Genomic DNA, 12151 nt, shown 5'->3' on the forward strand with positions numbered 1-12151 from the left:
AGTGGGAAAATGTAGCGGGAGTAAGTGTGCTCATGCACGTACGCAGAGAGCGAGGAACAAAGTCTCTACTCAGTACGGCACTGAGAGAGCACCCCTGTCGCTAGCGAATCGGATTGATACTCTACATTGAGTCGCTTGTGATTAAGCATTTGGTCACTGTGTAGCCAGTGACACTTAATGTGCGATGTGAACACAGAGTATTAGTTAGGGTCTGTGAGTGAACATTAAGTGGCATTGTGGTGGACTGGTTATCTGACCAGTGTACCATGCCAATAGTTAGACTTGGGGCAGATAGGAGGCCTTGACTTCATCAAGGCATAGTGAGAGTTCGAGTGGCGAAGGTGAATCCAGATAGAAAGATATAGTTTTGTTATTTACCAGTGGCGCACGACGCAAGCAGCAGTAGTCACAGCTCACGCTAATGTGTTCTACAGCGTAGGCGATCCCCATCTTGCATCCATTAAAAATAACGTACTTCATTCGCGTCACTCCAGTACATTTCTCACGCGACAGCCGCAACTGTACTTAGAAAAATTCAATAGGATAATTATTCAAATTGAGTAGGCGAAGCTATCAGCAATTCTGCCGAGTAAATAACATTCTTAAAGAAAAGGAATAAAAGAGCTTTCCCATACTTTGTACATAAATGTCATTAACAAGATTCCTATTCCAAAAAGAAAACGGAAATTTTTGTATCACGTTATAAATAAAGTTCCACTTGATTTTCTTAAATTTTGCAATAAATAATATTTTCGTTTGTTTAATGTTTTTCTTACACTAACTAGCAATACTCCAGTACCCACGTATCCCACTAATTACGTAAGAAAATAGAATATTTTTGTATCTTTTCCTTACAGCGGACGACTCCAGAATATATTTATTGCTGATGGTTTTTTAGGAATTTCTTTTTGGTACTTTAGGAGAATCTGTCTAACTTCTATAGAAGTGTTGGGTGGAAATTACTACCTGCGGGAGCCAAAGGGTACTTGTCAGATCAATCCGTTGTGCAACTCGTCAACATAACACCCACACACTGACAAGATGAACATGGGATACAAGAAGTTTGGACATTGCGTCACTACCTGGTGTCTCTACCGACTATGTTACACTGAAGATCTGCAGTGAATAGTCTTGTACTTTACGTTACGATCTTCAGAAGGCTTTGATCACTGACTTGTTATTGACTGACATTTCAGTATAACAAATCATATTAACCACGACACGAATCTACGAATCTTCAATGTGCTGTTCCCTTTCATAACACACGAATTATAACATGGAAATAACAAGAAAATTATGTAGCTACTACTCGTAATATGACGAGCAGACCGGTGTGGCCGAGCGGTTCTAGGCACTTCAGTCTGGAACCGCGAGACCGCTCGGTCGCAGGTTGGAATCCTGCCTCGGGCATGTATGTGTGTAATGTCCTTATGTTAGTTAGGTTTAAGTAGCTCTAAGTTCTAGGGGACTGCCGACCTCAGAAGTTAAGTCCCATAGTGCTCAGAGCCATACTAATATGACGCTTTCCGACATTTAATTTCAAAAAGTGACACCAATAACAACACGTTCTGAGAGGATCCTCAATGCGCTTTTGCTTGGAAACAGGATATATTCATAGAGTGTCACTTGCAACAAACCAAAGAAGCAAAAAAAGAAACCCTACAAATATGGGCTTCAGCTTACAATATGGATTCTCGGAAGTTCCTTCACTTGACGAAATGGCTACTCAACAAGAAATAGTAGGAAATGACGTCACCAAAGTCGTACAGTTTCATGTCAACGTGAGAACTTTCTTAGCGGTGATGGGCTGTCTCATAAAACTTAGTAACCGCTGCTCTAGTTGTTACGTCCGCTGTCGTGAACACTTAGCCAGAGGGTCGCCGGGAACGGCAGCCACCACTTCGCCGTGTCTGCAGGCCAGAAGCCCAGCGGCCTGGCCTGCGTGTCGCCTTTTAATGGCAGCCCGAGGCGCGCAGCACACTGTGCGCTGACGCCGTAGATACACGGCTGAATGGTGCGGGGCGCCTCTTTGTGCAGCGGCACAGGTGGAACGCTACCTGACGCATTCCAGCGCTCGCGCCGCGCCGGCACAATGCGCCCGCGTGTGCGGTTCCCGAGCACAAAGCCGGCCGGCCAGCGAGTGCGCGGATTACACAGGTCACCCCACCTCTCCCAGCTCGTGTCTGCAGGCTCTCCCATAGCCAAGACGTGGCTTGTGGAGACCTGTTCGTAATCCACTTTTTGAGGGGCTCCGCTGCACTGCGTCCTCCTTTCCAAACGTACCAAGGCTATATGGTCTGCGCAAAGCCGAGAGAACTACAGAGAACACCAATTTTGCGCTACGTATCTGCTACAGTTCTGGCCATTAAAATTGCCACAACAAGAAGAAATGCAGATGATAAACGGGTACTCATTGGACAAATATATTATACTAGAACTCACATGTGATTACATTTTCACGCAATTTGTGTGCATAGATCCTGAGAAATCAGTACCCAGAACAACCACCTCTTGCCGTAATAACGGCCTACATAGGCCTGGGTATTGAATCAAACAGAGCTTGGATGGCGTGTACAGGTACAGCTGCCCATGCAGCTTTAACACGACACCACAGTTTGTCACGAGTAGTGACTGGCGTGTTGCGACGAGACAATTGCTCGGCTACCATTGACTAGATGTTTTCAGTTGGTGAGGGATGTGGAGAATGTGCTGGCCAGGGCAAGAGTCGAACATTTTCTGTATCCAGAAAGACCCCTACAGGACCTGCAACGGGCGATCGTGCATTATCCTGATGAAATGTAGGTTTTCGCATGGATCCAATGTAGGGTAGAGCCATAGGTCTAACACATCTGAAATGTAACGTCCACTGTTCAAAGTGCCGTCAATGCGAACAAGAGGTGACTGAGACGTGTAACCAATGACACTCCGTACCATCACGGCAGGTGATACGCCAGTACGGCGATGACGAATATACGCTTCCAATGTGCGTTCACCGCGATGTCGCCAAACACGGATGCGACCATCATTATGCTGTAAACAGAACATGGATTCAACCAAAAACATGACGTTTTGCATTCGTGCGCCCAGGTCGTTGAGTACACCATCGCAGGCGCTCCTGTCTGTGACGAAGCGTTAAGGGTAACCGTAGCCACGGTCTCCGAGCTGATAGTCCATGCTGCTGGAAACGTCGTCGAACAGTTCGTGCAGATGGTTGTTGTCTTGCAAACGTTCCCATCTGTTGACTCAGGGATCGAGACGTAGCTGCACGATCCGTTACAGCCATGCCGATAAGATGCCTGTCATCTCGACTGTAACTGATACAAGGCCGTTGTGATCCAGCACGGCGTTCCGTATACCCCTCATGAACCCACCGTTTCCATATTCTGCTAACAGTCATTGGATCTCGAGCAACGAGAGCAGCAATGTCGCGGTACGATAAACCGCAATCGCGATAGGCTGCAATCCGACTTTTATCAAAGTCGGAAACGTGATGGTACGCATTTCTCCTCCTTACACGAGGCATCACAACAACGTTTCATCAGGCAACGCCGGTCAACTGCTGTTTGTGTATGAGAAATCGGTTGGAAACTTTCCTCATGTCAGCACGTTGTAGGTGTCACCACAGGCAACAACCTTGTGTGAATGCTCTGAAAAGCTAATCATTTACATATCACAGCATCTTCTTCCTGTCGGTTAAATTTTGCGTCTGTAGGACGTCATCTTCGTGGTGTAGCAATTTTAATGGCCAGTAGTATAGATTGAAGATTCTTGGCAATTATAACTGTTCCGAGATATTACTGCTCGCTTTGGCCGAGATCCTACGATCTCAACAGCCCCACGCGTCTAGCATCTGCGAGGATATACAGTTTGCTCGTCTGTGTAGGACCGTACAGTCTTGAAACGTACCTTGAATCAGGATATAGGCATTTTTCAGCAAGAAAAGTATCCACAAGGTCGCACTCTTAGTTTGTTTTCAGTTCTGCGCAATTTAGGACCAGCTACCTGAGTAATTTGAAGCTACCTGGAAGGCTGCTGTCTTGTCTATTAGGCGGGGCTGGTAGCTTGACGACAGCTCATGTATGCTTGTGGTCAGCTGGACCAGACGATAACTGTGTCCACCCACGAGCAGGCGACGCTTAGTAGTAGCGATTATCCTCTAAGTGGCAGGCTTCGTGTCACTGCAGCGTTACAAGTTACGGAAAGTAAGAAATAAGAGAGCGGAAGTTCTAAAAATTGACAACAACTATACACAGAAACGGAAAAAAGATACAGGAATTTGTGGGGATTAGAAGACCGCAACAATTGAGGGTGCCCAGGGGCAGCCACAGCCCGCTATAATTCTACATTACCACCCACCTGTAAGTGAGGATCTCAGCAAAGAGCTTTGAGCTGCTCACTCACAAATGGCTACTTTTACGCCTAATATGGTCCCTAATGTGCCACTACTACAATTTTTCCCTCAGTATCTGTAATACTAAATGTGCTAAAACTATTACTATCATGATAATGTTCTATTACTACCGCCGTCCTGAGGGGCCGAGCGGTTCTACGAGCTTCAATCTGGAACCGCGCGACCGCTACGGCGCAGATTCCAATCATGCCTCGGGCATGGATGTGTGTGACGTCCTTAGGTTAGTTAGTTTTAAGTAGTTCTAAGTTCTAGAGAACTGATGCCCTCATATGTTAAGTCCCATAGTACTCAGAACCATTTGAACCATTTCTATTACTACTATACTGCAATTACGTTACTGTTTCTCGTCCACCTGCGACCACTAGCCGTAATATAGCTGCTTGTGCTCTGGGGTCCCTCTTCGTTTACTGAGAATATCAGCTTCCTGATAGAGACCGACGCGATGTAGGTGACTACAATACCGCCCGTTTCCTGCCAGAAGATGAACGTTGCCCTGGTTGGGATTAACATGCTTCATTTTCAGCCGCCCCGTAATATCGGGGAAGAATGCGCAACCACGATGAGCTGTTTTCTTATTCCTTTTGTCAGAAATTCATCATGCAGTTTTTAAGTTCTTTTGAGATTTCAGTTGCCTCTTCTATGCCTTTTATTTTTTTTTAACTCGCCCGGTTGGCTGTGCGATCTAACGCACAGCTTTCCGGGCGGGAAGGAGTGCCTGGTCAGCGGTACGAATCCGCTCGGCAGATTTGGGTCGAGGTCCGGTGAGCCGGCCAGTCTGTGGATGGTTTTTAGGCGGTTTTCCATCTACCACCACGAATGCGGGCTGGTTCCCCTTATTCCGCCTCAGCTACACTATGTCGGCGATTGCTGCGCAAACAAGTTCTCCACGTACGCGTACACCACCATTACTCTACCACGCAAAACATAGGCGTTACAGTCATCTGGTGTGAGACGTTCCCTGGGGGGTCCACCGGGGGCCGAACCGCACAATAACCCTGGGTTCGGTGAGGGGCGGCGGAAGGGTGGAGTGAACTGCGGTAGTCGTCGTGGGGTTGTGGACCACTGCGGCTGCGGCGGGGACGGAGCCCATCCGTCGTTTCTCGTCCCCCTGTTAACATACAATACAATACATACAAAGATTTTTTTTTCACTTTGGCTTTGCTGCTATGTTTCAGTTTGGTACTTGAAAGTTCTGTCTATCGGGTGTATACCGAACATGACCGCTACGTGTTTCCACCGACTAGGTGCCAAATATCCCCGATAGTCGCATGAACTGAACACGCTTTTGAGAGCTCCGTTCGGCCATTCAGATTTATGTTTTTCGTTATTTTTCTGAACCACGCCAGGTAAATGCCATGATGGCTCCTTTGAAATGGCCATCCCATTTCTTTCTCCACACTTCTTCGCCGATGGGAGGTTAAACACGTGTCATCCTTCTCCGATAGTCCCAGGAGTAAACTAGTCTGTCCGAGTCTCACCTCAATGGTTTTAGCTGCGGTACAGAGACTGCGCGCCCATTCACTCCCCTCAAAGCACATTACAGACTCGAAGAGACCACTAGGATATGATTTAAAGTTCATGAAATTTATCCTTAATGCCTTACCTAGCAGCTTACACGCTTTTTCTCCTGCAATTCTAATAAGATCATACAGTACGAATCTGGTTTCTTCAAGGTTGCACATTTCACAGCAGAGTTCTGTTTTATTGTTCTTTAATTAAACCGCATTACATAGGTTCCCTGCATGTTCCCATCCATCATTGTATATACCGTTTAGTTCGGTGCTACACAGAATTTAGGTCTAGCTCTACAGCTGTTCACATGTGCAGGATTGCACATGCCTTGATTTTTAGATCCTATCTCAAACTGGCGGTATCACATGTAGGGGTTCATCAGCATACGCACTCACTTCTTCAGTGCGGTCGTCTCTCTCCATTAGTGACTCGATGTGTATGATGTTATGTTTCAGAAATCGAGTCTACGGATCGACCACTGCGGGCGCCCCCTCGGGATATTTTTGATCACTTCACACGGTCCCCTGCATACCACACAACGAGGTTGTTTGCCTGCTGCTCTACGATGGCCGTCGGATCCTGCAGGCCTCGAAGGCGTGCCAACATCACAAGTCATCATAGATTGTGAAACGCACCTCAAATATCTGTTAATGGTACTACAGTGTATTTGTCTTCTGTGTTGTTCTTATGAACAGTGTGCTATGGACTGCCAGAACGTCGAGTATTGTTGCAGCTCCCCTTCACGCGGCAGCAGAAGACGCGGTCGTATAGTGGTGATCCCAAGGTTAACACTGGACATGAAATAGCATCAAGAGCATTTTCGGACGAGCCTCCCATCTGCGTGTAACATCACAATGGATTAGGTGTTTCGAAGCTCCGTGGGGAACAAACTTTACTTAAAACTGGCACAGAACTTCTTCACCACTGGGATCCAAATGTTATTATATTTCACGACCTCCTCCTTCCTACTGAGATTTCTGGGGCTTTTTACAGTGTCTATGGCCTCTCTGTATATTCTTTCATGGTATCCGCTTGCGGCTGCCGATACTTGAGTCCTATCAAAATGAATGTGATGGTCTCCTGGCTGCAAAGCCCGTTCCGCAACAGCAAATCTGTCAATCTCCCTCGTTCTGATTGCCCTTGTGCCCCACTACACGTTTTTCACAGTTTTTTATGTATCCTCGTACAGCTACACGGAATCCTATGAATTACTGCTTTTTTGTCAGGGATTTGCGAACATCCTTGGGCAATTTTAGGTGATCTTGTAACTTCTTTGTGGGTTTGTAGGTGACCGCGATATTTCGTTTTTTGAGGATTTTTCCTGTGCGGTCACTAACGTCCTTAATGAAAAGCAGAAAAACTTTCGATTTCACATGTGCTTGTGCCTCAATATTATTTCTCCGCAATGCTGAAGATGTGTACCTATCTTCCACTGTTGAATAATGGCAACAGCAGACAACGGCAATCCACAACGGCCAATTGAGCTCGGGGTGTTCAAAACATGTGACGTCACGCCACTGCGCGGAAACACCCGTAAAGGGAAATTCACGGCAGTCAGTAACGAGCCAGGCTGTGAATTGGGCACTGATATAAGCTACGATCCCCCTTGAAAATGTCCCTTTCAAATGGGGAGGAAACATTTCGTTCAAATGAGAAATCCGTTCGACCACGGCGTAACAGCCCGGGACGTTTTATTATCGTTACATTTCCCGCAGGAAAAGTTTACATTTCATAATGTTACGTTTCTGTTATATTAAGAAACGTGACTATTTGCTATCTTCGAGGTCTCCGTGATGTTTCCTTTCAACAAGATAACGCAATACCAAGTCGACCGCGGTGTCATGACCTACTTAAATATAGACTGGAGCTATGTCCAGCACGTTCTTCAAATCTCTCACACATCGAAAACATCTGGGAATGTGTGATCGAGAGCCTGTCACGCAGCTGCAATTGATGCATTGTGGCAAAGAGTTGAAGCAGTACCGAATGACGCCCAGTGAGTGTCGTTCGAGCTCATACCCGTGCCTAACCAGGCTAGAGCCACTGTTCTTACCAGAGGTGAGTGACAGTTGTGTGTCCCAAATTTCGTACCGTATCTGCCACTAAAGCACCTGTAAATTTTACCGCGCTTCCTTTCTGTTTTGGCCGAGCGGTTCTAGGAGCTTCAGTCCGGAACCGGGCGACTGCTACGGTCGCAGGTTCGAATCCTGTCTCAGGTATGGATGTGTGTGATGTCTTTAGGTTAGTTAGGTTTAAGTAGTTCTAAATTTTAGGGGACCGATGACCTCAGATGGCAGTGCTCAGAGCCATTTGAATCTTGCTGTTTATATTCGATACACACAACAAGAAAAATTTTATATTTTCAAATCTTAATGACCGAGCGAGGGGGCGCAGTGGTTAGCACACTGGACTCGAATTCGGGAGGACGACGGTTCAATCCCGTCTCCAGCCATCCTGATTTAGGTTTTCCGTGATTTCCCTAAATCGTTTCAGGCAAATGCCGGGATGGCTCCTTTGAAAGGGCACGGCCGATTTCCTTCCCCATCCTTCCCTAACCCGAGCTTGCGCTCCGTCTCTAATGGCCTCGGTGTCGACGGGACGTTGAACAACACTAACCTAACCTAACCTCAAATCTTAATGGTTTTGCAATCTTAAAGACCAGACGTGCAGTTTGTACATGTGGCATAACCGTATCTTCTTTAAATGGGTGTGTGTGGTACGGAATGGAATGGTTTTAGAAATTATTCCTTTACAGCAACGTGAGGTAATATTTGTTTTAAAGTCAAATGTATCCACAAATTATATTCATTCTGAATTCACTGCTGTGCACAAGTAGGGCTGTGGTCTATGCTGCTCACTGAATGGGGTAGACACGAACCCTACGATCCAGAAACGATTGAGAAAGGGTCCACCAATAGTAATTCGACTTTTCTTTTTAGAACGACAGATGATTGCGAAAGGCTTTATTCTTGTTGTAACCCTTGGAATGGGGTTACCCCAATGGATTTTTAAGTACAACTAGAGAAGACGGCAAATACTCTGCGCAGAAAAAAAGTATCACTTTCTCAAAACTCCATAATTCTCTCTCATTGTGCAGCTTAAGTTAGAAATATGGCTCAAATGTGCATATAGCATTCCTATGTAATGGTGCAAAAGCGAGGCACCCTGCGACCCTCGAAGGCAACTGCGCCTAAGTGATGTTGAAGGGGTTGCCTGACCTCAGGCGCTAGGGCAACCAAGAGGCATCGCTCAACTGAATGGGTGTCGTCTCTGGCAGGTACAGTTTTAATGTTCTCAACAGAGGTGTGTGTGTGACACAGAGGGTGAAGCTGAACGGGAGTGGGGGCTCTTTACAGAAGCCGTTTGCGTTTTCTTCACGAAGATACCAACATTGTACCCCTACGTCATCGCGCCATAGGAGGGCGCAGAGGAGGAGGACTGAAATGCTTAAATACCGTTTGCTACTTCAGATCATGTCCAAATTTCGTCGAACGTCTTTGCAAGTTCCCTAGTGGTGCCATCCTGCAAACCAGAGAAAAATTGCAGTCGCACTACGCTCCAAAGGGGTCAGATAACGAACGGTGGAGTTGCAGCCTCACTACGACCTTAGAGTGAATCCGTCACAATAGAAGACAATTACGAGGTTTCAAAAAAGTTACATTTTTTGCGCGTTGTATAGTTTAAATTCGGCTAAATAGTGTCCACTTTGGCACTGTACCAAAACCTGTCAAGAGAAGGAAAGAAAGAATTGTAGAGAAAAGTTTGCAGTGGTAAAATTGTGAAACAGACAGCCTGCAATTATTGCACTGTGTTTATTACAAAAGTTAAATGTTATCGTTAGCTTAAAAATAACTTCTGAACATAGGTCCTTGCAATGGAAGCTCATTTTTTACACTTTCTTTGTCTAAAACACATTTTCGTTTTCTATCACCTACGGTATTCAAGGAATTTTTGTAAAAAAATGATTCTCTACCATTAATATTGCTACACTAAAACAACATAGCTCACTGACTTTTTGGGGAGTGGCTGAAAGAAGATCATAAAACAACTACTGGAAGTTTTATGATTTCCTCACTGAAAGTGACGGAATTCGTGTGAACCGACCGATGATGGGTGGATGCGGAGTGCGGGCTGCAGTCATATTTATACGCAGTTCTAAATGCAACGATGTGACCCCAGAAATTTCCTCGAATGTTAGAAGTATATGAACACGAGCAGGAAAATGTTAAGGAACTTCCTGGCAAATTAAAACTTGTAAGTAAGCTGTTTAGGTTTTTTTATTGGTAACGCCGCCGCCACGTAGCACTCTGTATAAAAATCACTGGCTGTGCCGTGCGCAGTCTGTGTTTAGTTTGCATTGTTGTCTGCCATTGTAGTGTTGAGCAGCGGCAGCTGGATGCTAACAGCGCGTAGCGTTGCGCAGTTGGAGGTGAGCCGCCAGCAGTGGTGGACGTGGGGAGAGAGATGGCGGAGTTTTGAAATTTGTAAGAATTGGTGTCATGAACTGCTATATATATTATGACTGGTGAGGTAAATACATTGTTTGTTCTCTATTAAAATCTTTCATTTGCTAACTATGCCTATCAGTAGTTAGTGCCTTCCGTAGTTTGAATCTTTTATTTAGCTGGCAGTAGTGGCGCTCGCTGTATTGCAGTAGCTTGAGTAACGAAGATTTTTGTGAGGTAAGTGATTTGTGAAACGTATAGGTTATTGTTAGTCAGGGCCATTCTTTCGTAGGGATTTTTGAAAGTCAGATTGCGTTGCGCTAAAAGATATTGTGTGTCAGTTTAAGCACATTCGTGTATAATTGTTCAAAGAGGACTTTCACATAGACCAGTCGTGTATAAATTTTTCTAAGGGGACGTTTCAAACTGTGTACCGGACCGAGACTCAAACTCGGGAGCTTTGCCTTTCACGGGCAAGTGCTCTACCATCTTTTTTATATTTTATTCGTTTCATCTGCTGGGGGCGGACGTCGCAAGACACCCGTTTCAGTTCGTCGTTGATCCATTAACTCAGTTTTTTTGTTACAGAGGGCAGCTAACCCTCTGACCAAACACGCTGAGCTACCATGCCGGTACCATCTGAGCTACCCAAGCACGACTCACGGCCCGTCCTCACAGCCTTATTTCTGCCAGTACCTCGTCTCCTACACTCCAATCTTTACAGAAGCTCTCCCGTGAACATCATTTAGGAAAATGTTATGTTTTCCTTTTGTCGTCTGCAGCAGGTAACCGGCCTTACTTTCTACGTTGCTATTGCACACTATGCTCCCGTGAGAGGCAATTGTTGTAGGAAATGTTATGAATATGTGAAGTCTGTGACATGAACTGTTTAAAAGGTATGTATCGTTCAAATAAAAACCATCTATGTGTCCAGAAGAACGCAATAGAAATGTGTCTGGAAATACAGTATTACTACTGCAGCAAGAAAATAGTGTTCCGTTTATTAAACAAGTGATAATATACTTGCTACGCAGAAGTTCAGGATTCGTAGCAGATGAATTTTGGTTCCACTAAGTCGTAGGTCAGGGCAACGGCTTTGCCGCAGTGGATACACCGGTTCCCGTCAGATCACGTAAGTTCAGCGGTGTCGGGCGTGGCCGGCATGTGGACGGGTGACCGTCCGGGCCGCCATGCGCTGTTGCCATTTTTCTAGATGCACTCAGCCTCGTGATGCCACTTGAGGAGTTATTCGACCGACTAGTGGCGGCTCCGGTCAAAGAAAACCATCATATCGACCGTGAGAGCGGTGCGCTGACCACACGCCCCTCCTATCCGCATCCTCATACGAGGATTATACGGCGGTCGGATGGTCCCGATGGGCTACTTGTAGCCTGCCAACTCGTAGATCAAACCGTCATTCATCCACAAATACGACACAGCTTGACGATTTGGCAGTAAAGTAGTGACGTTCCTGGTTGTTCCTTCTTCGGTTTCCTTTTCTTATGGAAGTGGAGGGATACGTCATGCAGTGGGATGTCCTTCCAGCGTCGACGTGCCTGGCGGCATTCCCCGGCCGCTGGCGGGAGGAGGGTTCGGAAGTTGCGGTGTCGCCGGCGCTTGTCCACCTGGCGCCGAGCGCGGAACGGGTCCCGGGGTTACGGGAACCTGCCGCAGTCGCAGCCGCAGCCGCAGCCTTCGTCCGTAATGGGCTGCTTAATGGCGGCGGCGGCGGCGGCGGCGCACGCCTCTTGCTGGAACCAATTCCGCAACGAGAGACATTCTG

Source organism: Schistocerca gregaria, chromosome 5 (assembly GCF_023897955.1).
Source record: "Schistocerca gregaria isolate iqSchGreg1 chromosome 5, iqSchGreg1.2, whole genome shotgun sequence".
Lineage (NCBI taxonomy): Eukaryota > Metazoa > Arthropoda > Insecta > Orthoptera > Acrididae > Schistocerca > Schistocerca gregaria.